The sequence below is a fragment of the Pleurodeles waltl genome, chromosome 5 (genome assembly GCF_031143425.1).
Source record: "Pleurodeles waltl isolate 20211129_DDA chromosome 5, aPleWal1.hap1.20221129, whole genome shotgun sequence".
NCBI classification, from domain to species: domain Eukaryota; kingdom Metazoa; phylum Chordata; class Amphibia; order Caudata; family Salamandridae; genus Pleurodeles; species Pleurodeles waltl.
Window position 1 is genome coordinate 1,092,874,686 of NC_090444.1, and position 17,637 is coordinate 1,092,892,322.

Below are 17,637 nucleotides of genomic sequence, written 5' to 3' on the forward strand. Positions count from 1 at the left end.
GGGTATGTTCACGTGCCCTGGGGTAGGGGAGATTTTGCGCATTTATGAACAATTTCCCAAAATTGAGGGACAAAACTATGCATGGTGTAAGCAAGTTGAAAGATTTGCAAACATTTCAAAATTGTTGTGGATTAATTTGAATACATTCTGTGATATTGCTGTTCCAAATGATTTGTGGGCTGAATGCACAATTCCTGTACATTAGCCAAGTTCAAAACCACCGAGGCATTCCTGCGCTAATGCACCATCAGCTATTGTGATGGAGAAATATAATAAGGTGATTACTTTTCTGAAGGAGTTCCCCCAGAAGATATAGATTATGTGAGGCTGAACAGAATACTTACGAAGTGAAAGAGTTTGTGTCCGAATATTATGAGCGGTTGTTGAAGGCTTTGCAGCAAAGTACATGACAATAGCATCATGAGCTGAGTGATATGGGATTGTTTATCTCACAGTTTGTTATTGGGTTGAGACCTGAGATTAGTCAGCATGTACAGCTGAATATGCTCTGCGGGCACACAAAGTTGTTGAATGAAATTCTGAAATACACAAAGTATTGTAGTAATGAACAGGAGATGAAGCAGAAAAAGCTGAATGAGAAGTTTAAGCTGGCACAGACAAAAATGGTACAGAAAGGCTTTCAGAATCAGACATTTGCAGAGAATGTTGGAGCAATGCAAGGTGTTGGTTTTTCAAATGACATGCTAGGAGTTGGGTTTCAAGGAAGACTACAAGGTTTTCAAGGAGGTATAGTTGTTATGCAGAGTAGAGGTTGAGGAATTCTGATTGATCTGAATACTGGTGTAGATGTTTCAATGCTGAAGAAAATGACTCCTTGTCACACCTGTAACAAGATCCGGCATTGGAAGAGGGAGTGTAGGCTGAATCCAGATAGAATCCAAACAGGAAATCAGATGCAAATGTAGAATGTACCCATTCAGCAAATGTAAGTGGCAGTACAAACACAGGTTCCAATGATACAGGTTCCACTAGCCCGATGGCCCCACAGAATATAAGCAACCCCAAATTTAACATGAATCAAATGCAGAGGGTTCATAAAAAATAATTTCAGATCCAGAACTAGAACCTGTTTCAACAGTTCCCCATTCTGGACAGCAAGAGTTTTGTCACTAATAATTCCTAATGATGGTGCCTGAGGGAGGAGGAAGATTGCATACTTTACGTAGTCTTGGAAGGAGACCAGAGTGGACCATTTGTAGAAGGTGAGGTAAATGGCCACCAAGAGTAATTTCTTATTGATATAAGTTGTGGGTGCTACAAATAAACATATTACAAATCCAGTTTCAAAAAAGTACCTGTAAAAATTGGCTCATTTGAAGAGAAGCATCAGTTTAATGTGTAAGACTAGAGTCCTGTAATCCTGCTAGGATGAGATTTGTTGTGCAAATCAAATTGCACAATTTATTGTATACCAAATGGAGTCAAATTTCATTCTCATGAGGAGGATTTAGAGTTTATACTAGTTAAACAAGACACTGTAGGATTGTACCTAATGAGATCAGAAGGATTGTTCCCTGATTTGAGAGAGTCTGTGAACCCAGAAGTATGGGAATTTACAGGAAAATAAATCGTACTATTCAAAGGTGTAGAACCAGTCTGTGTTACACTGAAGCCAAATGCTGTTTTTCTGAGAATACCACGATATCATTTGACCACCAGAGACACTGGCAAGAATAACAACAATAATGGAGGATATGCTGAGAATAGGGATTTTAAGAGAGATCATTGGGAGTCCTTGTAATTTACCAATCATGGGTTTGTAGAAACCCAATGGCAAGTATAGGATTGTACAAGATTTTTTAAAGATTAATGACATACTTGTTCCATATTGTCCCACGCTACCAGATCCAGCCACCATTCCTTTTCTTCTCCATACTATTGCATGTGGATAGCCAATTCCTATTCTCTTTTGTGTTCCAAAATGCCAAGTTCAACAAGGGTGTATTGAGAGTCCTTCTATTTTCAATCGGATTTTTAAAAAAATCTTGAGTCGTTGCAGATACCTTGTGATTCAGTTCTGGTGGAGTACATTGATTACCTACTTGCAGCATCAAGCACTAGAGAAGCTCACAAACAGGGAACCATTGCTCTGTTCAATCACCTAGCTGAGAATGGACAGAAAGTGTTCCAAAGCAAACTGTAATACTGCCAAAGAGAAGTCCAATACTTGGGACATATTATTGGAAAAGTAACAAGAAAGGTGTCTCAGGAAAGGACAGAAACCATTCAGAGAATGAACCCACTTAAAACGCAGAGAGAAGTTAGAATGTTCCCGGGAATGGCTGGCTACTGTAGACAGTGAATATCAAACTTTTCCCTAATCGCTAAGGCTTTACTGAAGCTGACACTCAAAGATGTGCCTGAACTGCTTCCATGGGGCAACACAAGCTTGAAAGCTTTCCTGGAGCTAAGAGAAAGTCTCTGTCATACCCCAGCACTAGGAATGCCAGATTACAGTGAGAGGGAGGCTGCATTCTCTCAGTGCTTACTCAGATGCATGGTGACTCAAGAAGATCTGCGGCCTATTTCTCAATTACCACTGATCCTATAGCTGCAGGGCTGGCCGGTTGTCTCTAATAGGTGGCAGCCATTTGTATCAGCATAGAGAGGTTTTAATGGATAGTGATGGGACATCCATTAACTGTTATGGTCCCTCACTCCATTGAAATTTTTCTAAGCAGTACACGGACCCAGTACATGACATATTCTAGACTTACCAAATATGAGAAGCAAATCCTTGCTTCAAATAATGTGACCTTAAAGACATGCCATATTTTGAATCCCAGTACACTGTTACCTTTCCCTAAAAGTGTTGTCTATGATGATTTTGAGCATGATTTTCTAAATGTCACAGACTCATGCACCAAACCAAGGCCAGTCATAAATGATGAACTATTGAATGAGTTTGATTATGTAATCTTTGTGGATAGCTCATGTCTGAGGGCCAATGAAGGTGTCCTGAGAGCAGATAACACTGTGCATTCAAGAAATTGACTTCATGGTTTTGATGTGTAACCTCAGTGCAAGTCGCAGAACTGATTGCCCTTACCTGAGCTTATGGTCTAACAGCTCACATGAGAGGTACTATATTTACAGATAGTCAGCATGGCTTTGGTGTGGTTCATGCTTTTGGGCAGTTATGGTCACAAAGAGGTTTCATGACTTCATCAGGATCGCCCATTCAAAATAGTGAACATGTGAAGAGATTGCTAGAAGCATTCAAGCTTCCAACTGATATTGTAGCTTTAAATGTGCAGCTCACAGAACCGGAAATTAATATGTCACAGTTGGTAACAGGTATGCTGATGAAGTTACATATCATTGTGCACTTGTGGCCTGCACTTTTAATGGGACATTTACAGATAACTTTGAAGAAGACATTATCTTTTCAATCTTGATGACTAAAGCTGATACATGGGAAGAGCCCAAGAGATTGTAGGAAAATGCTAAAGAAGCACAACAGCAGGGTTGGATCAGAGCAGGGTGAGGAAAAGGTGCAAGTGACATTTGATTTCAGCAGATCGGAGACCAGTGTTTACAGATAGTTTAGTCTCCCATTACACTACATTTCCAATGCCCCACACACTTAGGAAGGGATGCAATGGTGAGATTCTTTATACAATACTGGTTTAACCCCAGATTAAGGATGCTTGCAGAAAATGTGTGTCACAGTTGTGTTACATGCCAATGTAAGGAAGAGGACGCCAGTTACACTGAGTCAAGTTGGGAGATCAGGTAGTCCTTTCAAAATAATACAAAAGGATTTTATCAGGGTGCCTGTGTGTAATGGGTTGATAAATGTCCTGGATATAGTGTGCATTTTCTATCGGTGGGTGGAAGCCTACCCAACACGGAGAAATAACAGTCTCACTGTAGCAAAGCAGTTATTGAGGGAGTTAATACCCAGGTACAGAATGCCAGTTTCTCTGGCGTCAGATCGAGGAGCTCACTTCAACAATGCAGTCCTTAGGATGATTTGTGCAGCATCACAAGTAAAGCATAAAATACATTGTAGCTGTCACCAAGGGGTTTCCGAGATTGTCAAATACCCTAATGGAAGCATAACGTCAAGGTCTGTGCATCCCCTTCACTGAAATGGCCTGCTTGTTTGCCCTTAGTGTCGATGAGCCTTCGAAGTACACCTGATAGGCAGACAGGATTATCGCTGCATGACATATTGATGGGGTGTGCTGTAGGATTGCCTGCTGTACCTGCAAATGTGCTTGTGAACATTACAGATGACTTGATTATTGCAAAGAAATGACTGATGTGGTCCATTCTGTTTCTCGACAGGTTGACACTGACACTGTAAATCCACATCCAGATCAATGCCACGAATTAGCCCGGTGACTGGATGCTAATTAAAAATCACGTAAGAGAGTCCTGTCTGGCGTAGAGGTGGAAAGGCCCCTACCAGGGGCCAGAGTACCAAACTGAGTGCAGCCACCACATACCCAGTGAGCAACAGATCCCTGTGAAGAGATAGTATTCTTTGAGCCAGAACCAAGAGCACTGGTGAATGTACCACCGCAAGTTGTACAGGAAAAAGAAGCAATACCGCAAGAGGCACAACAGCAAAGAGAAGAAAGGGGTGAAGAACCGCAAACAGGTGAACAATCCCGTTTCCTGAAATCTCACAGAGTGGCACAGAAACCTTTGGTGAAGAAGAGAGTGAAACAGGAGCTCAACCTGAAGTGACGGTTGAAACTGTCAGGAGTTAACCGCGGCGCCTGCATTGACGATCGGGATATTGTAGTACTTCTGGACTACATATCCCATGACGCCTATCGCCGTCAGAGGTCGCATAAAACCACGCACATCCAGGAAGCGTTGTGCGTTATTCGTTTCCCAGATCAAAGTCGGATGGTCAACGAGGGCTCTTGTTGACGGCGTTCCCGAGGGTGGATTCTCGTTCTGCTTCCAGTGGAGTACTTGTTTTTCTCCTGTTTCCCTCAAGTCTTGGATACTCCCGATATCGTCGGGAGTCTCGAGTTCTTCCATTTGGATCTTCGAAACATGAAGGAGAGGTGGTAAGCGGTGAGGCGATCTGGTGCCGGATTCCCTCGCCTTTTTCCCACTATCCTGTTCGACCAGGACACAGTTAATATCCGAGGCACGGCGTTCCTTTATTTGAACTGTTCGTTACTCATTAACTGTTGTCTTCATAGCCGGAGAACATTTTTATTCTGCTGTGACGCAGTGTTAATGTTTACTTTTGCGGGGATTGAACTGCCGGGACATTTTTGCTTTTCAGTACATGGTGTAGAAAGAATGGGTAATTTCTACCATTTGCGTGACTATGATATGAGGCTCAGTGTTTTAACTGAGTTATGGAAATGAGCCCGAGTTGGGTTTTACCGTCATTCTTTTTCTTCTCTCTCTTCGTATTGTTTCCTCACTATTTTATGTCTATCTTGTACAAGAGTGGGTGTTGAACAACCCATAAGAGATTATCGGTGTTCATCGTTGGCCTGTGGCGTCCATCTATGATTCAGATGGAGCATAGACATGCGTTGGACTAGTCCTGCCCTCAGGAGATATTGGCAGGTACGGTCGTTGGTGCTTTAGCGAGACATTGCGAGAATAGACAGGCTAATGTGATATTAACGCTGTGTATTCTTCTCCTTACAGATATCCCTTCCCTGCTGTTCCTTCCCCTTCCTTCCCTCACCTGATTACTCCAATGCACCGTGGTTTTTATCGGTGACTTGGTGGTGTCAGGAGGTGGACTCCCATTTGCATCGCACCGAGTCTGAGGAGCATCTACAACGTGACAGAATAACGCACCCACGAATAACGCTCCTCCCGCTCGGTGTGATGCAAAGATGGCATCTATGGATGATGTATTACAGGCGTTAGTAGTAGTACAACAAGAGTTGGCTAATTCTAGGGCTGAGGCAGCGGCTTTAAAAGAAAGGGTAGAAAAGCTTACTAGGAATTCCTTCGACGCGTCAGCATCCACACCACAGGTAACCGTGAATGTCTCCCCTCCTATCCCTTTAGCCAGCCCAGAACGGTTTTCGGGGGACCCCAAGAAAATTCAGGCCTTTTTGACTCAGTTGTCTCTACATTTCTCTTGCAAACCCGCGTCTTTTCCCTCTAACCTTTCCAGGGTAGCTTTCGCTATTTCTTATCTCTCTGGAGACGCAGCTAATTGGGCCGTGCCATTAGTCAGGAACGATGACCCCTTGTTATCGGATTGGAATGCCTTTCGGACTGCCTTCGAGAGGGTGTTTGATCATAGAACAACCACTTTTAGTGCTGATAGGGAATTACTGGAGCTGAGACAGGGGAGGTCTGATCTGGTCACTTATCTTACGACCTTCAATAGACTGGTGGCGGAATCAGGGTGGCCAGAGGAGAAGAGAATGTCTCTCTATTATCAAGGCTTACGAGACGACATGAAGGATATACTCGCTCAAATAGATCCGCAGCCTTCCACTTGTACAGACCTTGTGAATCTTACCCTGAGACTGAACCACAGATTAGCAGAAAGAGGGGTAGAGCGTAGAGCGGGTGATAGGCGACCTGGCATTCCAGAAAGGGAGGTGCGATCTGCTTCTACTCCCAATGAGATAGGTGGGGAGCCTATGGACATGGGAGCCGTTAGGGCACCCTTGTCGAAGTCTGAGAAGGAGAGTAGGAGGGTACAGGGGTTGTGCATGTATTGCGGCAGGAAGGGTCATTATGTAAGAGAGTGTCCCCTCAAACCTAAAAAGAGATTCTCCTACTCCCCCACTCAAAAGGTGGCGGTTATGTCAGGAAAGACATCTGAGAAAGAGGTTTTGCCCTTTACAGAACCCCAACCGGTGCTACGGTTAACTTCCTTAACCCTTTTTCGACAGGAAGAAAAAGCGTCCCACCTTTTGTTATCAGTAGAGTTGGTGACCAAAGAACGAAAGCATCCAGTATGGGCGATGATAGACTCCGGAGCCACGGGAAATTTCATAGATGCAGGGGTGGTTAGGAGATTGGGACTTCCTAGCATTCAGAGAAAGGATCCCAAAATAGTATTGGCGGTTGATGGTACACCGCTGAAATCTGGGCCCCTCACAGAACATACGGAGGACATTGGTTTGATCTTCAATGGGGTATCTCCGGAACATAAAGAAAGAATCAGGCTGAATATAATAGAGGCTCCTCAGTACGAAATTATTTTGGGAATGCCTTGGTTAAGAAAACACAATCCTTTTATCGATTGGCAAACCAAGACGGTTAGTTTTCAGTCCTCGATGTGTGAGAATAGCTACTTCTTGTACGACGATCCCCCCACGTTAGCGTTGGCTCAAGGGTTACAGTTGGCCACAGTGGTGGAGAAAACAGTGATATTGCCCTCCGTTTATGTCGAGTTCAAGGATGTGTTCGACGAGGGTCAGGCTGAGACATTGCCACCCCATCGTATGTATGATTGCAAGATAGATCTGATCCCTGGAGCTCTCCTTCCTTCTTGTAGGGTTTATGCTCTATCAGACCCAGAAACCAAGCATTTGAGAAAATACTTGGATCACTTCCTGGAGATCGGGTTCATTAGACCGTCTTGTTCTCCGGCAGCCTCTCCACTCTTTTTCATAGCTAAAGCTAATAAAGAGTTGAGAACCTGCATCGATTATCGAATGCTGAACAAGAATACGGTGAGGAATAGATACCCTCTTCCTCTCATCCCAGTGTTATTGGACCAGGTGAAAGAGGCGGTAATCTATACAAGGTTGGACCTCTGAAGGGAGCTTACCATCTGGTCAGAATCCGCGAAGGGGACGAGTGGAAAACGGCGTTCAAAACCCGTTATGGCCTGTTTGAGTACTTGGTAATGCCGTTCGGGTTGTGTAACGCCCCGGCGGCATTCCAGTATTTTCTGAACGATGTTCTCAAGGAATACATAGACCATTTCGTGATCGTTTACATAGATGACATTCTGGTGTATTCCACATCCCTGGAGCGCCACTTTGACCATGTTTCCTTAGTACTCCAAGCATTGCGACAGCATAGCCTTTTTTGCAAACTGAGCAAATGCGAGTTCCATGTCCGGAAGGTTGAGTTCTTGGGGGTGGATTTAAGCCCCGAGGGGTTTTGCATGTCGACAAGAAAAATACAGGCTGTTCAGGAGTGGCCAGTACCCACTAGTATGAGAGACGTGCAATGCTTCCTTGGGTTTTCTAATTATTACAGAAGATTCATCTCTCATTTTTCCCACATGGTGTCACCTATAACAAGGTTGCTAAGAAAGGGTGTGTCTTTTGTTTGGTCAGAGGAGGCAGAGGAGGCTTTTTGCTTTTTAAAACAGGCCTTCTGCTCCGCACCTATACTTCAACATCCACAGCCAGATGCACCTTTCATCGTTGAGGCAGATGCCTCTGATATAGCGACTGGTGCCGTGTTATCACAACGAAACAAAACCACCGGACAGCTTCATCCTGTTGCGTTCTTATCCAGGAAGCTATCTGCTGCGGAACTTAACTATACGGTGGCAGAAAAGGAACTGCTAGCCATCAAAAAGGCATTTCAGGAATGGCAACACTACCTTTGGGGAGCTCAACACCCGGTCACGGTGTATACTGACCATCGCAATCTGCAGTATATGAAGGAGGCAAGACAACTTACCCAGCGGCAAATGAGGTGGATGCTGTTTTTTTCGGAATATGAGTTTGTGGTGACCTTCCGTCCTGGGGTTGACAATCGCAAGGCATATTCACTGTCCCGACAAGAGGACGTGAGAACCATAGTTCCAAGACCCGAGGAAGCAATCATCAAACCCGAAAGAGTGCTTTGCGCCCTTCACATCTCCCATTTCCTAGAAAAGGTTTCTAAGCATAAGTCTGCTGCTCAGTGGAAGAAATGGGCAGAACTAAGTCAGGACCGTACCCTTAACCATGGAATACCGTTGCAATGTAATCGTTTGTATTTGCCAACACAAGAACTCCGAGTGCAAGCCTTCAATTGGTGTCATGATGCGGTAACGGCTGGTCATCCTGGTTACACCAAAACTGCGCAAATTGTTCAACGACATTTCAGGTGGGAAGGTTGGGCTAAAGACGTTGCGGCCTGGGTGGCTCGGTGTGAGATATGTGCACGAGCCAAGGGAGAAAACGCGAAGAGCCAGGGCAGACTGATGCCTTTGCCCTCTCCAGATAAGCCATGGCAAACCATTAGCGTGGATTTTGTGGTAGGATTACCAATGGACAAGGGGTACAACGCTATCATGGTGGTAATCGACAGTCTTACCAAGATGGGTCATTTTCTCCCTTGTAAAAATCTGCCTACAGCAAGTCAAACCTCCCACCTACTTTTGTCTCAAGTGGTGCGGTTACACGGTCTACCGAGAACCATTATCTCGGACAGAGGCCCGCAGTTTGTCGCTAGGTTTTGGCGCATGTGGTGTAAGGTTCTGCGTATTGAATCCGCCCTGTCCACCAGCTTCCACCCACAAACCGATAGCCAGACGGAGCGCCTTAACCAAACCCTGAAAAAATATCTGAGGTGCTATGCAAAGGACGCTCAAGAATCCTGGGTTTCGTTGCTATGGCTTGCCGAACTATCATACAACAATGCTTGGCATAGCTCGATACGGGAGTCTCCTTTTCGTGCTAACACGGGTTTCCACGCGGAGATGTTGCCCATAACCATACCTAGGGATGTCACGGATCAACCTACGGTTCATGCTGTGATTAAGAATCTCCAATCCGTGCAAAAGAAGATACGACTCAATCTGGAGAAAGCCAAAGAACAGTATAAGAAATGGGGTGATGAACATCGGCGTGAGGGACCGGCATATCAGCCAGGCGATAGAGTGTGGCTTTCCACCAAGTATATACGCTTCAAGATGCGTAGCGTCTTTCATCCTCGTTACATTGGTCCCTATGTGGTGTTACGCAAGATAAACCCTGTGGCTTATCGTCTCAACTTACCTGCTTCCTTACGGATCCATCCGGTGTTTCATTGCAGCCTTTTGAAACCGGCCCTTTCAGCGACCCGGCAGGCGGTGCCTCCGGTGGTCAGAGATGGGCAGCTGGAATACGAGGTGTGCAGAGTGTTGGATTCCAAACGACGGGGGGGTAAGCTGTGGTACTTGGTTTCGTGGAAGGGGTACAATGCCGAGGATGATTCATGGGAGCCGGAATGCAATGTCCATGCCCCTAGGGCTGTGCGGCTGTTTCATGCCCGTCATCCCTCTAAGCCTGGTCCGAGGAGGCGCTTTGGAGGCGGGCGTACTGTCAGGAGTTAACCGCGGCACCTGCATTGACGATCGGGATATTGTAGTACTTCTGGACTACATATCCCATGACGCCTATCGCCGGGAGAGGTCGCATAAAACCACGCACATCCAGGAAGCGTTGTGCGTTATTCGTTTCCCAGATCAAAGTCGGATGGTCAACGAGGGCTCTTGTTGACGGCGTTCCCGAGGGTGGATTCTCGTTCTGCTTCCAGTGGAGTACTTGTTATTCTCCTGTTTCCCTCAAGTCTTGGATATTCCCGATATCGTCGGGAGTCTCGAGTTCTTCCATTTGGATCTTCGAAACATGGAGAGGTGGTAAGCGGTGAGGCGATCTGGTGCCGGATTCCCTCGCCTTTTTCCCACTATCCTGTTCGACCAGGACACAGTTAATATCCGAGGCACGGCGTTCCTTTATTTGAACTGTTCGTTACTCATGAACTATTGTCTTCATAGCCGGAGAACATTTTTATTCTGCTGTGACGCAGTGTTAATGTTTACTTTTGCGGGGATTGAACTGCCGGGACATTTTTGCTTTTCAGTACATGGTGTAGAAAGAATGGGTCATTTCTACCATTTGCGTGACTATGACATGAGGCTCAGTGTTTTAACTGAGTTATAGAAAGGAGCCAGAGTTGGGTTTTACCGTCATTCTTTTTCTTCTCTCTCTTCGTATTGTTTCCTCACTATTTTATGTCTATCTTGTACAAGAGTGGGTGTTGAACAACCCCTAAGAGATTATCGGTGTTCATCGTTGGCCTGTGGCGTCCATCTATGATTCAGATGGAGCATAGACAGGCGTTGGACTAGTCCTGCCCTCAGGAGATATTGGCAGGTACGGTCGTTGGTGCTTTAGCGAGACATTGCGGGAATAGACAGGCTAATGTGATATTAACGCTGTGTATTCTTCTCCTTACAGATATCCCTTCCCTGCTGTTCCTTCCCCTTCCTTCCCTCACCTGATTACTCCAATGCACCGTGGTTTTTATCGGTGACTTGGTGGTGTCAGGAGGTGGACTCCCATTTGCATCGCACCGAGTCTGAGGAGCATCTACAACGTGACAGAAACAGCACCACAGCAAACAAGAGGATTCAGGGGAAGGGACAAGTGCTGGATCAAGAAGAGTCACTTACAATACCGTGTGGCCAAGAACATATAGTCAAAAGAAATTGAGACTAAGTGCATAGTTAAACGCATACTGCCAACAATTACTGAGGAGATAGAGTCAAGCGGTATAAGTGACACAGGAGAAAATCAACATATACGCAGGAGATCAAAAAGAGCAAGAGTACCTTGTTGAAGATATTCTGCCCCTGAATGGACATACTACTTGAACCAAGTGCTGAATGTTCCAATATCAGATTTGCTTGATGTGAGTAAAGAGCTGCCCAAACCACCTTGATACCATATTGTGTCTGTAGTTGGAAAAGTTGCTGAAAAAGATATCTGAAAGAAGCAAAAGCTGTCAGACTAACATTATTGAAAAAAGAGATAGACTGAAAAAAACTGATAGATTGCTAAACAAAAAGAATTAAGATTTCCCAGGCCTGAGGCTGCAGTAGAAGAGTAGGGATAACATTTTAAAAGAAGATGGAGTAGGTTTAAGGACAGCTATACGAAGATTGCTGTACATAAAGCTGAAAGAACTAACTGAACTAAAAGAAAAATGATTTTTTAAAGCTTTTAAGCTGTTTATGGAATAACTAACTTTGAACACGAACTTATAAACATTTTCGCTGTTACACTTTCTATTTTTAAAGATCCGAGTTCAGACAAACATGTTTTCTAACCAGAGCTAGATGCATGATTATAATAGTAGTCACATTTTTAGTAATAGTATTAGTAGCCATAGCACTATTATTAGTGATATATTCAACACCAGAGAAAGAGGAACCTCTATTTTGATTTACCAACATGACATCTGCACAATGCATAGTTTGAGGTAAATTGAAAGCCTCATTTGTAGATAACATGAAAGTAGATCACACAACTAATGTTTATTTTAGATTAATTCAAGAATATACACAATCAATAGATGCAAATATTTGTTATGTGTGTGCTCACTTGCCTATATCTGCTACGGAGGAGGTGACATACTATCACATACCTTTGTTGTATGCTATTATATGCAGTATTTTGCTTAGCTTAGTTTATAGGCAGCAACAATTTAAATATTATTATTCTAACTTTGACATTACTTTTTCAAAAGTACATTTGCTGAAGAGTATGAATTTCCATCTACACGCAAATGAAACAGCTTGGAATTATTTTAGACCTTTGTTTCCTGTAGACACTGTTAAGGCTTACGAAAACAACCTGCCAAGCGTAATGTTACAATTGGAAAATACATTTGTCATGATGTTAGAAGAAAGGAGCTCACACATTGCACAAAAATAGAGACAAAGATGTTTTGCAAAATGTTTGGAAAAGGATGAAAACGTATACAGAAGAGAAATCATTTACCCGAAATTAAAATTAAACAAGAGATAAAAGTGTAAAGTTTGTGTTTTCAGGAAAAGAATCCAAGTTAGAAAGAGACCTAAAGGGAAAAGCACTTAAGAACTCCCATTGAACTATCAGGAGGTACATGGCAAATTTTGCACATAGATGAACCAGTTATTCCAGTAGCCTATTTCATTTGTGGACAAGACATCTACTTCAAGCCACCTGTTGATTAGGAGCGTATTTGCTTTGCTTTTTCTAAAGATGTATCACGTATATAGTATGGATGCTTTAACAATGACACCAGCACACAGATACACATGTAGTGGGGGATATTTTCAGGCCAATTATCCCACCTGTGGAAGTGCTTTTAAGTGATGAAAATATTAGAAAGCTTTAAACAGTAGTGGACAAATTGGCCACTAGTTGTTCTGGAGGTTTGTTGGTAGACAATACAAAATTAGTGGCAATGTTTTGCAAAATTGAATAGCATTTAACATTTCACTCACAGAGAAAGGTGGAATCTGCAAGTTCCTGAAAGTTCAGCATTGCTGCATTTATATTCTAGATGAGATTAAGAAAAGTTTAGATTTCATGAAAAACCTTACTGACCTGAAACTTGATTTAAAATCATTAGAAGCCACTACAAAGTTTCGGCGAAGGAGTTTCTGCGGTTGGCAATTGGTTTGCAACAGAAGGAGGAGGAATCCTCAAAGCAGTACAAGTACTCATTCTAATGTTAGTTGTCTGTTTCCTGACCTCATTAAGAGTATACAAACCTATCAAAATTATACTGGAGAAAAAAGAGAGAAACAGACAGAGAGAATTAGAATGAAATGATCACATCAATAAGGAGTATAAAAAGCTGAAACTGAGACCTTGAAAAGACTCAACTGAAGATGAAAGCGATCTTAAAAGATTTCATCTGTGAAGAATTTGTGAAGGTTAGATACCATCAGAGGGGGATTGAAAGAGTGCTTTAAAATAATGGAAATTATGCAATAACACGTAGAATTACCATGTAGGCAGTAGACCAAAATGCAATATTTTTTAGTTCATGTGAAAAGCAGTCGGCAGACACATTTACACATATTAGGTATCAAAGCCCAATACTGCAGTTTGCAAAAACTGATCTAGGTTAGGAATGTGAGATGTTAAACTTCCAACAAAGCTGACATGCTGTGATCATGATGATTTAATTCAAAAGAAGTTAGTTTTAACCTTCCCATAGGCATATTTTCATTGAATATAATATTGTATTGCAATGTTTTAGTTTAATTCCCCAAAATGTGTCAAAGTACACAATAGCTTAGTATAAGAAATTAATAGGTAGCTTGTGATTTAACAAAATGATGTAAAGGCCTAACCATGTACTAAAGTTTTCCTCAAGCAGAATTAATGGTGAGAATCCTAAATAAAAATTCCAAAATGTTTCTAAAAATGATTCATTTAAACATTGTAGTCTATGAATTACTGTTAATGCAGTGAGATGGCAATAAAATGTTCCTCTTCCGATGAAGACACCATTTGCTGATTGACTGACGTGAAGAAGATGATACATGTTGCAAATGTTTAGACATAGGGGGTTATTACAACTTTGGAGGAGGTGTTAATCCGTCCCAAAAGTGACGGTAAAGTGACGGATATACCACCAGCCGTATTACAAGTCCATTATATCCTATGGAACTCGTAATACGGCTGGTGGTATATCCGTCACTTTTGGGACGGATTAACACCTCCTCCAAAGTTGTAATAACCCCCATAATGTTTTTATATTAGTGCATGTTCCTAGAGTAGGTTAGGACTCTTGGTGAGACACCTTTCCTAGACACTCTGCAAAACTCCTGCTGGCTCATTCTTTTCCGGCTTCCTCCGAGGCTTCCAGTATAGTGAGGGTCGCAAAAGAAGTGGGTAATTTGACACTATTTCAAATTAAAAACCAAGTGCAGGGGTGGGTAGCGTTAGCTTGGCTCAAGATTCCTTGTTTTTTAGCTCCTCTTGCTCTTGGACAAGACAATAAACGGAAGAGGACTTGCATTACCCTTACTCTTAGGCAAGGCTAGATAACCAAAATAATACCTCCTCCCCTACTCTTGGAATTGGGGTGAGGAGGCAAAGGCAGACTTTACCCATGTCCTTAGGCATGGTGTTTTTTTAAAATAAAATATGTAGTGCCCTGACCCTTGAGTAAGACAGGGGAATATGCTTATTTGCCCCTCCCCCCTCTCCAGGGAGTTATAGTAATCCCCCTCCCCAGCACCATTTTTTAATCATTGCCTCCTGAAGTTCACCAACTTCAGGAGAGACTTTCAAAACTAAATTAAGCCTTGGGTTTAAGGGGTATAGCTGAAATACCCTGCCAAACCCCAAGCTTGTTTTATTTTTAAAAAAAGTCTCCTAATGTTCACAAAGTTAAGGAGAGAATCAAAAATATAGTAAACATTATAGATCTAGATTGCATACACAGATTACAGGCCAGACCTATTAACGTTGACAATGTTACAGACGGGGTACACCGAAGCTCCAAGAGAAGGGGTGAAGGGGCACACAGAAATGCTATAAGAGTAGAACAGGGTAGCACACACATTAGACAGTGGAGACATAATGAGTGTGATGTAGTCGAAACAGGGAACTCACAGAAGCTCTGCAGGAGGACTGACAGACAGACTAGGTCAGGGTGCACAGAGTGGGTGTAGAGAGATGAGGTCATATAAAGGTGATTTAGGGGAGATGGAGGGCACATGAATATACTGTGGCATGTAAAGGGCCTACATATAGGATGTGCAAAGCCCCCTGTAAATTATATGACACCTTTTCTGTCTCATTGTACTACTGGCAGTATTACTCCTGCACAAAACACATTGAGTTGCCTCGTTATATAACATGCACCGGGAGCTATTCTGGTAAGATATGATAAAGCCAGCTTAGTACCTTATTTTGAATGCACATTTTAGCTTAGAATTTCTTTTCTGATAGTTACCTTTTATATGACTTTCCACTCATGTGATAATGTCCTTGTAAATAAATATACATGCAGCTTGTTTCTTGTGAGCACTGCTGCCATCCAGTCTGTACACTCCATCCAAGCCTAAGCACACAGAAAGCAATGTCCTAAGTATTATAGTCATCCATAGGGACAGCTCTTCACGCGTAGACATATTATTGCTTCGGCCCTTCACCTCTGACACAACACATTCAGTCAAGGAGTACTTCTGCTAGGGTTATCCTGGAACACGATGCACAGTGACTGTGATGCAGCCTTGCTGACTCTGATGCTGGCTCTGACCTCTACCCTGAGCAGGACAATAGCCTGCACTAAACCAGACCGGCTTCCTGGCTTCACAGTCCACCTGACCCAGGTATGGGGTGTTAGGCTATCCCAATTGATCTGGCAGAGGGTATTCCCACTGTGTTTTTGATATCGTAGGTAGTAACAGATAAGAGTGAACCACAATAATAACATTATCATGGTTGAACTGTTTATCTTTTTCACCATTTTTGTAATGCTGGTTACAATTCTTTGTCTCGTTTCCCTAACAATCACAGCTCATGTCTTCTATGCAACAGTACGATTGTTACAATAAATGTTTGAAATTACATTTTTGCATCTTTCTTGTGTTTGATCTCCAGTACATGAGTGACAATGGGAGGGTAGAACTGTTTCCACGGTTTCCTTGGGAATCTGAGTAGTCGTGTTCAAGGTTGCAAGTACCATCTGGTACCCTGTTATGGTTAATGATTCAGGTGGGGCACTGTGAGCTAGTTAGGAACAATAACAACATTTCCTGATGGTATAGGCAGACTGATCCTCTATACAATGATGTTTATGTTGACCAGATACACAGTTCTGCTTGATTCGTAGGAACCGTAAAACACTACCAGCTCTTCCAGTAATACAATTTGATGTAATATATTACTTTATTGTACTAAGCTCCTATGCACTCAAAACTAGTGGTACTCACTCATCTATATTTACAACCATCTGACCTTACTATTATCTTGTCTCATGACATTTCTGAATAATATGGTTAGTGTAGTTTCATTTTATCAGTATAATTTATGTTATGACTCCCATTATCTCATATGTATTCATGTACTGATATCCTGGCAAGTTTAACCCTCTGAGAAACCCTTATAAATATTGTACAAATGTATTTCTTAAAATATTTTGTTGCACTGTTTGTACAAGTCTTTCTATGTGATGTTGCAACATTAACCAACCCATTTTGGATCAGTTTAGGATTATATAATATGACATAACCTAAAAGAAATAAAATAAAACAAGACAGGGTAGACAAGAGAGTAGGATGTAGTGGAGTAGTGACAGTGATATCATTTGAAGTGAAATGAATAGTTCAAAATACTCAGGGATTTTAACTAGATTGTTTCCAATCCCAACATAAGTCACGCTTGTCCAGTGTGTTGATCTTTCTTATATCAATAGAATGCTTAATTGGTACAGCTAATTTTCAAATAATGAAATATGCTACTAATTCCAGAACTGTATTGTTGGTTAGATTTGAAAACATAAATGGTAAAAATCATGAATTGCACAAACATAGCTTCAATAATATTGACCGCCCAAATATTACACTTATAGAAATATATAAATATTTCCTAGTCTTATCTGAAAGATCTGTATTTGGTGATTCCCATCCTCCACCTCAGGAACATTTACACTTTTTGTCGGATACCATGAGACAGGAATGATCTTGCCTCCTGATTGGCTTGGATCAGCTACTTGGCATTTCAGAAATCTGAGAAAACCAGTGGCTGCAGCCATGAGGGCCAGTGCATAGGTTTAATTATTTTCCTAGGCTATAGTCTAACTACATCTCAGAGCAAGAAATTAAATCAAACTTACTAACATGACAAGTAATCTTCAAAATGCGGGGATAGTAATATATTAGGAAAGTCTTGCCTCACTCCAAGTCAAAATTTAAATTTCTTTGTTTAATTTTTTTTT